A 16,341-nucleotide genomic window follows, 5' to 3' on the forward strand; every position below is an offset into this window, starting at 1 on the left:
GAAGATGAAGATCTCGAGCTGCCTCTCGCGGGCTAATATATAACTGTCCTAGGGATGTTATCTCCTGGTTAATAAAGGTTCTTAGAGTCTAGGCCTAGGGGAGTTTATTTCCTCACCGATATCTTACAGAGAATAAGTATTAGAGTGGAGATGAGGAAGAGAAGTCGAAAGGTGAGTGGGTTTATTTGAGTGACCATAGTTAAGATTAGAAGACATTTTGTGCGAAGTGTTAGTAGCCTCCGCGCGCGGAGGAGCGGGGAAGAGAGGAAAGAGGGACGGTGTTAACTCTAAGAGAAGGCTGTGCTAGAAAGAGCATGTCGAGGATAGGAGAGTTACTAAGTTTGGGAAAATTTGAGAAATCTAAGTAAGGATTGGTTGCTATGTTATTGTTTCCGCGTATGATTTTCCTAGCTTCGATAATAGCAATATTTTTGTGAGCAGCTAGTTCTAATATTTTCTTTTGAGTGAGCCATTCTGGACAGGATGGATCGTTTATTTTATGGGGACCTTTACAATTGATACATGAGGGAGTTTGATTGCTTTTGGGACAGGGAGTATCAATGTCATGAGATTTATCGCCACAGTGAGGACAGCAGGGTTGGCCTTTACGCTTTGATTTAATATGTCCGTAATGATAACAAGAGTAACAAAGTGATGGTTTTAGATATTTTAGATATCAACGGGGCAACTTCATACCTGACCATAAACAAGTAGAGATATTGTGGTATTTTCTGACTCTCGAAGGTGATTGCAATGGATTTGGATGGTGAATAGCTCACCGCTCTTGTCGATGGATCGATAATTTTTTTTTGAGCCTTCGCACAGAGGAAATTCCAAATAGACAGTCAATCATTTTTTCTTTGATATTATATTCAGTCAGGTCTAGTGATACGTTTCTAATCACTCCTTGTCTCGAAACTCTGTAAGAAGGAATATAGACTATTAGATTTTTGGATTTTAGGATTATTAATTAAATTATTGGCTGCTTTACGAATTAAATAGGACTGATATTTAAAAAAAATCAAGCTGCTTGATTTCTTTTAAGCTGCGTGATGTCTTTTTTTAAAGTGGAGCTGAGAAGGCGGCCCATTGTTAAGAGATGTAGGGAAATGTTAACCTCTTCTGAAGACATGACGATTATTTCAAATGAGCTAATCGAGTATCTATTTTTTAGTGTCTCATCTGGAAGTTGTTTTGAGGTATTGATTTTTTTGGTTAGGGATGAATCTTCTTCTTGCTTTTTTTTGTCTTTTGAGATTTTTGGTACTTGAAACTTTAGAATCAGCGGAGATCGAAGAATGATTTTTAGATAATTGATCTTGCTTTGATTGCTGCATTAAGAAGATGTCTGCTAAAGGATTAGTAGCCATGTCGTTTTTGAGATTTTCAGAAATAAGAGGAAAATTGTTTGATACGAGGTTTAGAACCATCTCCTGTGTCTCAGCGTCGGGAACATTTAGATTAGCTGTGTTATGAAAATGTCCTTTTATTTCTCCAGGGTCCGGAGGAGGAGGCATACTGGCATTGGGTTTTTGCCGGCAAGAAATCAAGATAAGTAGTGGTTAATGAGAAAAATACGATAAGAATATAATAGGTAGAAGCACAGAGACGACGCAAAGAATGAGGCGATGTAATATGGCGGGCGAACGCCGAACAAAGACCCGAGGCGTAAGACGCCCTATTTTAGGAGGTAACTTGGACCGCGCACTGAATTTTATGTATAATAAAGTGCCTTGGTAAAAATAATGAAGCTCTGAAAAGAATTGGTAGAAAAAAGCAGTAGAAAATGCTTGAATTAACTCGTAACAAAATCACAACTAGCACATCGGCTACCACTTCGGCGGAAGTCTCTTCTGAGTCTACAAATGGTGACGATGCTTTCTCGGTGAATAATAATGTTGAGTACCTCAAATACTGAAAGCAGCGTTAACTCATTTCATGGTCCAACCTCTGGATCTTCTATCTTTCTTTCAAACAGCATCCGTGACAATCGATATTCGGCTAATAATGCCGGATTCTTTGACGTTCACATTCAACGCCTCTCTAACTCAAAGTCTTCGCTACATCTCACTTTTGTAGGAAGAGCAATATGCAAGCTTAATGTAAAAGAGATCATGGAAATTATGAAAATAGGATATTCAAAAGTCTCGGTATTTTTCAAAACTAGATAGACTGCCAACGTCCTAGTAGAAGACAAGAGACTCACTCTTAAAAATCTAGAAGCATCATTCATTCCTCCCTTCCGCATCTCTAGGAAAGGCATTATCAGAGACGTTCCACAAGATCTCATTGAGCATATGATTTTAAACAATATCACAAGCCGTATCAAAGTTGTCATTAGAATGAATCGGAGAATTACAAGAGTCTTTCACATGAATTCTCAAGAAGATTCATCCTCATCCACCACTCACGTACCTTTTCTTTCTGTCTCGCTCATCTTTGAGGGACAAAAGATTCCAAATCATGTCTTCATGTTTCATGTCAGGTACCCTGTCTCCATATATAGCAAGGGTTTCAGGATGCAATGAATAGCTGCTTTCCATTCGCACTCAAGTGATACTGAGTCACTTAGTTATGTGAATTTTATACTCAGATAAGATGTCAATTGATCTATGAGTAAAAGGAACGCTCAAGTAAGAAAATTTTCTCAACCTCAAATCATTATATTGTAAATTGTATCGTGAGTTTTAGTTTTTAACTAAAGACGCTAAAAATATGATTTCTTTTACTGTTTCAAATATTATTATGAAGGTAAGTTGATATCTGCTAATTGTTTATTATTTATAATTAAATACATTAAAATTATACAGAATAATACATTTTAGATTTTAGAAGACAATTTGGAATCAGATTGGACTAGTTCAGATTTAAATAAATCTAAAATTTTTTCCTGTTCTGAATCGTCATCCTTGGACTGCTCCGACTTATCTAATCCTCCCAGAAGAAAGTTACATCGAATAACTACTTTCATGAACATTGTAAGAGAATACGATGACCAAGAATTTAAAGAACATTTTCGATTAAATCATTCAACTATTGATCTAATAATAAGTAAATATGATAAATAAACTGAACTGAATTACAATGTTTAAATATTACAATGTTTGCATAAATTTCAGATCAGATTGAAATTGAACATGTTTTATCTTAACATAAATTTGGAAGGCAAAAAATATGTGTACGAAAAGCAGTTTTAATGACTCTTTGGTATCTTTCTAATACAGAGACATTTCGACAATGTTCCGTCAGGTTCAATGTTACCACAAGCTCTTATCATCGTATCATCACAAAAATAATAACATTTCTAGTAAAAAAGTAGACAGTATATTGTATGGCCCACTGGTCAACAACTACACAAAGTACAATCTGAATTTTATAAATTGCATCGAATTAATGGGGTAGTTGGAGCTATAGATGGAAGCCATGTAAAAATTAAAAAATCAGCCTCCAAACACCATTATGTGTATTATAATAGAAAAGAAGATTATAGTCTTCTTATACAAGGAATTTGCGATTGTAATAAAAAATTTATTAGTTTTTTCTGTGAACTTGAAACCAGGATCCATTCATGACAGTCGTCTTTTAAGAAAGTCATCTCTATACAGGAAAGATATGGATGGATTCTTGGGTCAAAATTTCTTATTAGGAGACTCAGCATATCCCTGTTTGAATTGACTGATCTGTCCATTTAAAGACAATGGCAGCTTAACTAGAAATCAGAAAATATTCAATTACCGCCATTCAGCAACTAGAATTGTAATTGAAAACTTTATTAGTTTTTTTCTGTGAACTTGAAACCAGGATCCATTCATGACAGTCGTCTTTCAAGAAAGTCATCTCTGTACAGGAAAGGTATGGATGGATTCTTGGGTCAAAATCTCTTTTAGGCTTCTGAAAAAGAGATTCAGAAGATTAAAATATTTTGAAAATGATAATTTAAAATTTGTAGTAAAATGCATAGTAGCTACTGCTGTGCTTCATAATATTTGTGTAGATAATAAGGACGAATTAAATGTTGTTGATAATGAAAATATGATAGATGTAACAGGAGTTAGTGGTATAAATGAAAACTCCAGAAGAAACGAAATTTTTGCGAAAATGTTTATTTAGATATGTATATTTACGAAAAATAGACAATGAATAAAAATTGTATTTTAACTTAATTTTAACTAAATTTATTCTTTCTTACTTATTATAATATAACGATTTTGTTAATAAGAAACAAACATAAATCTTCTTTAATTTTTCTTTTCAGAAAAATAACATTCTTTTTAAATTAATAAAAAAATAAACATTGTGAATAAATTCTAAATTAAAATTTCTTTATTATCTTATATCAAGATAATTCTTTAAATGTTAAAATAATTATTTAACATTTTTAAAAATTAATAAACAAAAAAATAAACATTCCAAATAATGTTAAACTTAAAATTTTTTAATTTCATTATTTAAACTTTCACTTTAAATGTTCTTTAAATATCAAGTATACAATAGCATTCTGCGTGTGCTAGAGTAAAAATTTTGTTGTTGTTACTAAAGATTTCTAATACAAACTAGGACTTGTGTGAAAATTTGTCTGAATATCTTCGATTGAAGTTTTATAATATCATTAGTATTCTAATCGTTAGTATCTTTTCTTTTAAAATATTTTGTAAATCTTCTAATGCCTTTATTTTTTTCTTTTCAATCTCCAGTTTTTCTTTATATAGTTCTAGCTTTTCTTTTTTGTATTTAAAGTTTTCTTCAACATAAAATTTTCTGCTGATTTCTTTTTCTTTGAGAAATTTTTTCTTCAAAAAATTTCTTTTTTACTTTTACTAGTTCCATTGATGGACTTTTTCTTTTTTTCAAGATGAATCACTGGAACTCTTGCTGAGTTGGTGTCGGAATCGAAATCCGATGTTGATTCGATTTGAGTATCTTGCGATTGCAATTTGTCAACATCTATCGAATGTGGGCTTGCATTCGATGGCGAATCATCCAATATCTCATCTAATATATCGTAAAAAGTGAATTTTGCAGGACCTCTTCCCGTTCTAGATTTTACATCCTTTGTATTTTTATCGGTACGCACTAAATTTTGCCACTTTCTTTTTGCATGCCAATTCGGAAACCTAAAAATTAAAAAAAATATTTTAGGGCTATTATAATCAATATGACAAATATAATTTAGATACTCACAAAGCAATTGTTTGAAAAAGCAACAATAAAACAAAGTTTCATTATTTTTTATTATTACATTAATATAAGTAATTTTGCTTACTTCAATATTTTGACTATTAAGTTCTTCACTAATAATTGACCAAAATTGTTTTCTTTTATGTACGTGTTGCATGTCATCATAACATGCTTCTACAGCTTCTATTTAAAGCTCGAGTTTCATTTATAGACCAAGTATTTCTTTTTTCATTTGTAGTGTCTAAATTTTCAATCACACTACTTTTTTTAGACTGAAATAAATTTTCAACATTTGTTTCTTGAAATTCATGGCTTATATCAACAATTTGTATAGTTTTTTTTTAAGTTATTTCCTTGATTTCTAAAATACGGTTGATTTATTTTCATGAAATCCTATTAAATTATTTGGAATCCATATTCTGCATTTTTGCTCTAAAATATATTAACAAAATAATATATTAACAGAATATATTGTACTTGGTTTATTTATTTTACAATATTTACCGCTGTCTTCCACATAAAAATCACCATTATCATTAGTAACCCATCCATTTGCTACTCATAGTAAAAGATACGACATAACTAAAATAAATTTTTTACAAAAGATTATTTATTATATCAATAATTATTTATAACTTTGACAATTGCTTTCAATTTTCACTCAAGTGATACTAATAAATTATTGAATTATGTATTTTATAGATTTTGTACTTACCTGCTTATAATTTGACAAAGCTAAATAAAGCATAACGACGTAACAATGAAGGTTCATAATCTTACTTTTGTAGTCTATTAGACTCACTAAAGCATACGGTCTTGATCGTGTGTAGAAACTCAGTTGAATCTCATTTTCTCAGTGTCAAAAGGATTCGTGCATTCAACTGAGTTATGACGTCATAAGTGAGATTTATCTGAGTTTTGATGTAAATCGAAAGCAATTAATGTTTTAGATTTGGACATATTCAAAACAACTGCAAAAGTCAGTCACGCTGCGCACACTGCGGTGATAAAGGACACGTCTATTCCAAGGATAAATGTCAACGTGCTCAAAACCTTCCTAAGTGTGTGGACTATCAAGGAGAACACAGAGCAGACTCTCCTCTCTGTCCGGAACTCGCTACACAGGAGATCAGGAAATACGCAGCTTATAGAAACGTCTCTTTGTTAGACGCGAAGGATCTTTAAAGGTAACAAATCCCGTCCGCCCTATTTCTCGTCCTCTGAAGATTTCCCCAACTTAATCTCTGATAATCCCAAAGCTCATCCCCCTTATTATAACCCTCTATTCACATCTTTCCTCCTCTACCTTTACTTCTCCCTTTATTTCTTATGCTAATGCTTTTAATAATTTTTCTTCTAGTTTTAAATCTCAGCCTGCTCTCCTTTCTAACCTTGTAATTATTATAAGGCATAATTCGAAATTCAAATCTGTCTCTCCCCAACTTGAGCAGTTCAAACTACTCTTTAGTTCTTCTCTTCGCGTGAGGTGGGATGCGTTCGGCAGAACACCGGGTGCTTCTCGTCGTAGGCCAGGAGGGCATGTGTGATCCGTCCACCAATCCTTAGGATGCCTTGCGAATCTACGAACAGAGTAAGCTTGATTAGCTGATTTTTGTTGGAGAACCGAGCTTCTCGGACAAGCGTTTTTAATTCCGCCTTGTATTTTCCAGCCTGCACCACCCTGATTCAGACCGAACAAGCGTCTTCGCATTCGGAGGCCGACAGAGTGTCCTTGGCCAGGGGCTGGCTTGACGTAGGAGAGGCTGTTGAGACGCGAGTCTTACTCTCCATCAGGTGGTCACCCGCAGCAGACGGTGTAGCGAAGAGAAACGAGTTAGCTCCTCGGGTTCGGTCTCTTCCACTTGCAGCGCAGCGGCGTGCGCCCTGACGCCCTGCGCCTCGTCCGGCAAGTTCATATCAAACGCATCCTCGTTGGTCGATGGCCATGATGCTGAATCCTCTGGCACCCAGGGTGGACTCGTCCACCATAGCGGATCGACCAGCTCGCTCGGGGAGATTCCTCACGACGCGCAGTCGGCAGGATTCTCTGTCCCTGGGAGATGATGCCACTGTGCTCCTGGCAAGATTGAATTTCGGCGACCCGGTTAGCGACACCTTCCAGCGCGACGGGTGGCCTCGAATGCAGCCTAGCGCGACCGTGGAATCGGACCATAGGTGGATGGGCGCATCCATCGCTTCGAGAATCCTTTTGACATGGACCATTAGCCTCGTGAGGAGGGAGGCCGCGCAGAGCTTCAAGCGAGGTAAGGTCACGGTCTTTAACAGCGCCACTCTCGTTTCCGCTGCAATTAAATGATCACGTGTCCCTTATAGGTCTCCGACCGTGCATAGATGACTGCGGCGTTTGTTCGCTCGGACGCATCCGCGAAGCCGTGGAATTCGACTCGCGCGCCTGAAGCGCTGAGGTGCACTTAGCACGGTACGCGAATCTCCTCCAGATTGAGAAGGTCTGTGTGTCGATCTCGTCTAGTGGGGAGTCCCAGTCGCGCCCTTGCAACTACGTGGACTGGAATTGAATCTTCGCTTGGATCACGGTCGGAGATAGCCAGACCAGAGGGTCGAATAGGCGGGTCAGCGATAGGACGGATCACTTTGAGTATGCGGACACTGTGATGGACCTCGTGGAGAAGAAGAAGCTGTCTGTGCTCAGGTGCCAGTGGAGGCCGAGCGTGGCGTGACTCTCCTGCGGAGTCCATGACCGCAAATCGCGCTGGGTTCTGTGATCAGGCGGGATATGGGCCAACAGGCGGGGGTCGTTGGCGAACCACTTCCTCAGCGAAGATTCGCCCGCCGTGCACAGCTCCGTCAATTGCCGCTGAAAATCCATGGCTTCCTTGATGTCGTGTGCGCCCGTGAGGATGTCATCCACGTAGACATCGTGGCGCAGTATCGCTGAACCATGAGGGAATCGGGCCTCTTCGTCGTCGGCGAGAAACGCATCGCCAGGAACGGAGCACACGCCAGGCCGTAAGTAACGGTGTTGAGCTCGAATTCCTGTTGAGCAGGCTGGTCCTCGTAACGCCAGATAATCTTTTGCAGGTAACGATCTAACGGAGCGACGAGTATCTGGCGGTATATCTTCTTGATGTCATTCGCCAGCACGATGCGGTGCACTCACCACTGTAGCAGAACGTCGTTCAGAGCAGGCAAGAAGCTCGGTCCCACCTTGAGGCTTGCTCCTGTCGCAACCGTCGACGAGCCGTTGAAGACGACTCGCAGCTTGGCCGGGCTCGTCTTGTGTATCACGCCGTGGTGAGGCAGGTAGAAATCGGTCGTTCCTGCAGTGCCGGCTGGCCGGCCAAGGGACATGTGCTTCAGGAACCCTTCATACTCCCGCATGAAGTCCGCATATAATTGCTTCAGCTGAGCGTCACGGGCGAACCTGCGCTCCATTTTCCCGAACAAGCGGACGCTTCGTTCCCGTGAGGTCTGGGAGAGGCAACTTGAGCGGAAGACGCACAACAAAGCGGCCGCTGGCGTCTCGCGGGCGAAGTGGTTTTCGGCTTCCTGCTCGTCGATGGCGAGTGGAGCAATCCTGACTTCCACCTCCTCCTGTCGTCAGAACTCCTGCACCAAGCCGTGAAGATCGTTATTTCCGCAGCATTGGTGAGTCTGGGCGGAACGGGTTACGGCTGTAACGCCGACGAAATCCGCCAAGATCCAACCCAGCGTTGTCTTTTATGCCACAGGTCGCTGTCCTCCTCATCGCAGACAGGGCTGGAAAAAGTCGGCGCAAACATTCCGCACCAAGGAGAAACTCCACCGGGTCGGCTGCAAAGAAGTCCGGATCGGCGAGTTCGAGGCTTTCGATGTGCGGCCACTTCTGGCGGCTCACCTGGATGCTCACGCCGTTATGCAGCGTCAGCCGTTTGAGGTCGAGCGCCAATACTTGCAGCGGCGGACCGTCGCGCAGCGGCGTGAGCGCGAACTCTACTCGGCCCCGAGCATCCGCAGTTTGATCGTCAACGTCGACTATGGAAGAAGTCAAGGATCGCGGTAGGAGTCCGGGCAAATTGCAGTCACTCGACTAGTGACTCGGCGATGATCGACACCTCGGAGCCCTGGTCGATGAGGGCTCGAGCAGTGTGGAGAACGCTGTCAATAACGCGGATGCGCGATGTCGCGAGGAGCACTGCCGGGGCGGCTTTCGGGGCTCAGTTCGCAGAAAGCGAGGTTCTGGCGACTTCGGCGGAGGTGCACGCGTCGTAGAGGATCGAGTGATGACGCGCGCCGCACGTCGAGCACGTCTTCTTCAACGGTCAGTCATCACTAATTTTGTGCTTCTTGAGACAGTTGAAGCACAACTGGTTTCTCTAGGCCTGCTGGAACATTATGTTTGACGATCTCCTACGGCTTCTGGAGAGCATGGTCGAAAACCGGTTTGCCGCGTACGCGGATGAGCTCGTCATCGTTATAAACGGTAACTCGCGTAGAGAAATCGAAACGGAAGGCCAACGAGTAGTCGACGCAATCGTAAATTGGTGCGAGTCCGCGAAATTATAAATCTCCGAACGAAAGCGATAATAAGAAGCGATATTAAGAAGCGACGCGATAACGCGAAATCTAGTAGGTAGACGGGGAGGAGCACGATCGGATAGGAAGCGCAAAAATAATAAAATGATCGCCATTTCGAAAGTAGGCCACCAATAATAAAAATTAAAGACACGAAAATAGGATTTAAACAAACAGTTAGATATCTTGGCGTTAATTTAGATAAATTTATGAGAATTAGAACTCATTGTAATAATTTAAACAGCAAAACCGGGTTGCTTTTTCAAAAATTAGGTAGAATAGAAAGAGCCGAATAGGGCTTGCGCTTTAGGGCACATTTTACAATCTATCGGGGCGTGTTTGCACCGACAGTAGCTTATGCCGCTACGGGGTGGGCAGACCTGTGTACAGAGGATGATATTAGGATCTTAAAAGCCCTGCAGCGCCGCGTCTTGATTCGATGACCGGCGCATAACGCATGGCTTCGTGGGACTCACTCTTTGTCGACGCGGGAGCGATGCCATTTGACATATTATTCCGGGAGAATATCGCGCGATACCAACTTAGAATAGGAAAAAACGCCAAGATAGGAAATGTAGAAGTATCCGCCGAAATAGGGAAGGAAAACGCGTTTGAAGAAATCAGGGATGAGGCGATAAATATGTGGCAGACCAAATGGTCTTTTTCCACCAAGGGTCGTACCACTTTCTCATTCTTTAAAGATATACGCCACAGATTGGCTGCACAATCCTTTGAAACAAATTTTTGGAGCACGCAAGTTTTCACTGGACACGGAGACTTCCGGGCGCGGCTCGAATCGCTCGGTCTTGTGGACAGTGATATGTGCATATGCGGGAGTGGAATAGACACGGTTCAACACTTCTTGTTGGACTGTCTGTTGTTTGACGCGTAAAGAGATACTCTGCGAGATTTAATTCCACAGAGCGAATGGAAATGGTCGGAGGCGGCACACTTCTTCGTGTCGAACTCAGACGCTTTTGTAGCATTCGCAGATTTTTGTTGCGAGTCCCTTTGGTTGAAGGGATTCGAATCTTAATCGTAGTCGTAGTTTTGACTAGGGAAAGATCGTTCAGCTGGGGAAGTCGGAGTTTTTGACCATGAAGGAGTGGTCCCGTAATCTTCTCGGAGAAGCCGCACTTTCGAATAATCTCTTGTCTCGTAGTTTTAAATTAGAGGTTAACGTCTCCAATCTTATATCCAATGACTCACGACTCATTTCCTTCCTACCCATCCTAACTTTTCCAATTATTCCTCTCAAACTTCCGCCCATAACAAGGTCAGGGGCACGTGTATCCGGGTCGGGATACAATGGACAGTCCTCCTCATGGTCCCCCTGGACGCGAAGGTAAGCAACGGGGTCGCTGAGTTGGACGCGAGTGTGTGGACCGGCGGACTAGGCGGCACTTAGGAGGAACGGTAGTTGGGCTTACTGGTGCGACCAAACTGTCCATCCTGCGCATAAGATCCCGCAGGCGCTGCTGGATTTTTCCATCGCCCGTCTCGGGGCAGCTTCGTTATGCAGTGGATACAGTAGTAGCGTATGCCTGTTTGGGCGATGTAGCACGAGTTGCCTCCGGGGCATACAATAACTGCCCCTATCTACTGGGAGATACCGTGGCGCTCTGAAAGACGTCCGAGTGACACTCTTTACTGATCCTTGAGCCGGTGCTGGTGATCCGTTTGTCCGTGACGGATACCGGCCCACGCGGGTGATGTTCTGAGTCGATTTCGGAGTTTGAGTGTCATGGTTGGAACGTGATGCGAATCGCTACACGATAACAGTCCTCTCGTTAGGACCTATAGCCTCTCACGTTCAAGTTGTGCATCCATCTTCTCGTAGTACTCCTGAAAACCTACCTACTTTGGAAAGTAAGATTCGGTAGATGAAGGCTGAGTGATGTCACAGCGATGTTCCCTACATAGCCGCGAGCCGGCATCAGTGATCAAGCGACGCGGTAGTGTCGCGACGCCAAGTTCATAAAAAAAAAATCGCCAAGTACATGACAAAAATTTTCTGGCATGTGAAAAGTTTCATGTACAGGAGTCACGGCGCTACCAAGTAGCTTATCCGGAGTTTTATGTCTATAATGGTTTTGATAAACTTTCGATTAAAATACCTCAGGAACTAAAGCTGTAATAAAAAATATAATGGCACTTTTATCATATAATGTGGATGCAAGCTTTCGATTGCAATCAGTTTCAATAAGATTGGTGCTGTCAATCCTGAGGTATAATAATCGTTAGCTTCAGAATTGTGAAAAAAATTTCTTCTTCAACTTTCAGACTCACGTATAGCGTATAGCCGCACGCACACATACAAAACGATTTTGTCAGTCAAGGCGCGTTTACAGCGCTCATATACGATTATTAGTTTGTGCAAATATACCTTGAGAGACAATATATATGTACGTGCATATGTATATGATATATATCAAGCGACGCAGTTGACAGTAGTATCGCGACGCCAAGATAAAGAGCGAGAGGGAGAGAGAAAGAGAGCGGGAGAAAGAAAGAGAGAGTGGGAGAGAGAAAAAGAGAAAGAGAGAGAGTGAGAGAGAGACAGCGAGAGATTAAGAGTGAAAAAGAGAGAGCGGGAGACTGAGAAAGAGAGAGAGAAAGTGAACGGGAAATAAATTGACTGCGTGAGCGCTCCACCACTACATAACCTGGCGAGTCGCATTATACGTTATACATTTTTATTAATATTGATAATGATTTTTAATAATCTTTTGCAAATTTATATTTCAGGTACACCAAGTTTTTATGTCACTTTAATATTAATTTATGTCACTTTAATATTAATCCTTTCGTTCCGGGCTTCTGCTAAGATTATAATTAATTTTAAAACAAATCGATATATATTTGGACTTTTAAATTCAAAATTGGTGATCGATGTGATCAACATTATTGCAGTAAGGGTTAAGTAATATTATGATTTACCATCTTTATAATAAAAAATGTAATATAATAATACTATTTTTTATATTATACAAAATATTTATTTGAAACATAAATGTAATTTTTTAATAAAAATAAAATGCGTTTTAATTTTTTTGAGAGAATCCATAATATTTCTATAAATGCAAGATTGAATTTTATGACAAATATTATTTCAAATTATAAATCTTCACAAATTAAATTCCTTCTACTTGGCTTAATTATTGATTTCTCATTTAGTTTTTATTTTTTAGAGGTTTTTAATTTTTAGGGAACAATTTTTTTATAAGTTATTTTTTAAAGATAAATATTTTTTCAACTTTTACATATTTTCAACTTTTTGTTGCGTATAAGGTACTATGATTTTCTGATGAACGGGTAACCCTCCCTTAACTGATCCCTGCTCTGGTGTTGGTGATCCGCGAGTCCGTCTGATCCGCGGATCTGTCGGATACCGACCCGCGCGGGGAGATGTTCTGAGTCGATCTCGGGATCTGGGATTGTCGTAGTTGAAACTTGATGCTGATCGAATTGCTCATAAGTGGCAGCGTCCTTCCTAATTCCTTTTAACACCTCCCTCCTCAGTTTCCATCAGCCCATCTCCATCCGTTCGTCTCTATTGTGCCTCGGCGCAGTAGAGAGGAACAGCGGATTGTTATATCCACCCACCGGGCCCTGCGCTTCTAAGGTCTTTGGCCCAGCGGCGACGGAACCGGAAGTCCGATTAATTAATCTAATCATTTCTTTTCAGGTTTTTCTTTTCTTCTCTTTTCAGGTCCATTTACTCTCTAGGAAAGCCGCACTCTCTTACTATCGCCCTCTTTACCTCTATTTTATTATCATTACTAACACTCTTCTTCTTTCTTCTTTTAATCACACTTCTCTCTTTCCCCTCCTGAGCTGAAAGCTCTACTCCGCCCCCCATGTTTCTCTCTTCTTCGTACTATCGTTATCACTATCGCTTTCCTATCTCCTTTCTCTAGTTTCTGCCTTTACCCAAAACAGCATGTAACACTATGGGTTGATGTCAGCACTGCTGATCAAATGGCTCATACATAGCAACACACATTATACACAAGCTATCACACCATCTTTCTATTTTTCTTCTCCCTATTCATGATTTCCTCTTATCCCCACTGACAACTTATACTAATACTTTCATCACTAATATTTTCATTGATCTGTCTACTCTGTCACTTTTACCTATCCCTGAACACTGCATAGCTACGAGTTTCCAATTGGCTCCCAAAGTAGCAAGCGCACCTAGATGTGTTGGTGGGAGGCGTTCGGCTGTACGGGTGGCCCACCGCTGCGGGGTGAGGGGCCCGAGCTGGCTGGCCACATCCCCGTACTTGGCTTTCCTATCCTTTCTACAACCAATTTTTCAAATTTTTAATTTCCCGGCAGCCCATCTCCATCCGTTCGTCTCTGCTGCGCTTTGATGCGGCGAAGAGGAACAGGGGCCGTCATACTCGTCTACCGGGACCGGCGCTTCTGAGGTCTCAGACCCAGCGGCGACGGAACTGGGGGCTACTAATACCTTCTTTATTTTCAGTTTTCCATCTTTTATCATCGTCGTAATCCATTTTTATCGCTCGGTCGTTAGTCTCCGTCCGTCCTGGTACCGTAATCGACGCATTATAGGTAGGCGTTTCCTTCAAATGGCGCCCGTCGCAAGATTAAGGTTAGGAATCGTGCCGATAATCTGAATGGCCGTGACGATATTAAAATCGCGGTCCACATCTCGGGGTACCTGCCGTTCTCCCATTGTATGTAGGCTTGGTGGCGTAATGGTGGCTAGGCGTTGCTCGACCTCCTTTTCACCGTACTCGTGAGATTTAGTATGGATTCTTTTAAAAACTTTTCAAAACTTGTGGTGACGAGGAGTGCCCGCCTGGCAGATCGCTTCCAGTCAAGTACGGCCGCTGTTAGGGAAGGAAGGAATGTGCCCGTCGTCGAGTCGCGAGTCCGCTCGTGTGCGCCTTGCCAAGCTGTGCTCAAGAGAGTCCGCGATGCAACACGTACAGGTGCACAGTCCCAAAGTTGCGGCCTTCGTGCCGTCCAAGTATTAACGCGATGTCAGGTTAATTCAATTAGATCTTTACCGGCACTCATCGACCGGGAAGAAGAGTGAAAAATTAGAATTATAAATAGGAAAAGTAATATAGTGATTAAGCCCGCGATTAGATCCGCGAAAATTTCCGCGATTAGCTCCGCGATTATCTCTGCGAATAAACCTGCGACAGTTGATAAGTTTAGAGAACGTCCCTCAGGCCCAACCCTACAGTATGCGTTTATCGGAATCTTCTTTGCAACTGTTGCAACAAGTTCTGGCAAATATTTTTTTTCCTTTATCACTTGCGTCCACAGGAGTGAGAATACTGCAGTTGAACATGCAGGCGCTCAGCTATAGTTACGGGTGAAATGCGTCAGCTCGTGGTGGAAAAGCATCTTGACGTTCTGTTACTGCAGGAACCACACGTCAAGAAGCAAGACACGGGTCACTTAGTTGGCTTAGGGAAGGGAATGACAGTTGCCGCCATGCGCTCGCAACATCCGTGGGCGGCGGTGGCGGTCTGCAGCCCCCGATTCCAAGTAATTTTGTCTCACAGCTTAGCACAATCGATTGCGTCTGTGCGGAAGTGCTAGCTCCCGGCTTCTCTTTCTATGTCGCATCGTGCTATTTCCAGCACAGTGACGAGATCGAGAAGCACTTCAGACACCTCGAGATGGTGCTTCATGCACTGAGGGGGAAGAGACTTATAGTAGTGGTAGATGTCAATGCTTGATCGTCACTCTGGAGTTCACAGAGGATAGACGAAAAAGGTACGAAATTCAAAGATCTTATTAGAGCACATGGAATGGACGTGATCAATGCCAACGTGGCTATTCGCAACGTGATCAATATAAATGTGGTCAATCGGGACCGTGATCAATATTAACGTAGTCAAATGGGACGCTCCCGTATTGTATACATAGATATAAGAGCGGGCGAAACAATTATAAAATCGAGTCTTTGTTACAGAAGCTATCTGCATACTCAATAGTAAGAAAATATATATTATTAATAATTAAAACTATAAAATATAAAATATTATAAAAATACAAAAATATTATAAATATGGAAAATCACATATATAACTATACACGAACTACGTAGGATACGCATATACACGTATACATATATTAAGAATAAAAATTAGGAATAGGAAATAAAATTATAATATTCTATTCTCAATGTAAAATTTTATTCATGTTTTAAAACGTGCCAATCGAAGCAAGTTGGCCACTTTATCTCATCCGCCAATAAGATAACTCAAAAAGAATGCAGCAGCCTTGGTTTTCAATAACGGACAAAGAAACTGGCAACCCACTCAACGAACTCTGCACAAGCGCGGGTCTCCACCACCACACCTACCTTACGGAGCCAAGACCAAGGAGACGGCTTCAACTGAGCATCATTACTATGCGAACTCCTTAACAGTACAGACGCTTTCTAAGACTGGCTCTCGTTAGTGCGATTTATATCGTATAGTAGTCCGACGTATTCGCGTCGACAAGTTCTTGCATTCATAGTTTTCGAGACTCTTATTCTTTATACGAGACACGCGCAATGTGTCTTAATATTTTAAAATATTAAATATAAAGTGCAAAATATTAAATTTTATTTATCACTATTATTTTAACAATACT

The 16,341-nt window shown here is 41.2% G+C and overlaps 1 pseudogene; it reads left to right on the forward strand.

Annotated features, from left to right (window-relative positions):
• The first annotated feature begins 303 nt into the window (after positions 1 to 303).
• Positions 304 to 4,094, forward strand: LOC126858226 (uncharacterized; annotated as a pseudogene).
• Positions 4,095 to 16,341: the final 12,247 nt, after the last annotated feature.

Source organism: Cataglyphis hispanica, chromosome 24, assembly GCF_021464435.1.
Source record: "Cataglyphis hispanica isolate Lineage 1 chromosome 24, ULB_Chis1_1.0, whole genome shotgun sequence".
NCBI classification, from domain to species: domain Eukaryota; kingdom Metazoa; phylum Arthropoda; class Insecta; order Hymenoptera; family Formicidae; genus Cataglyphis; species Cataglyphis hispanica.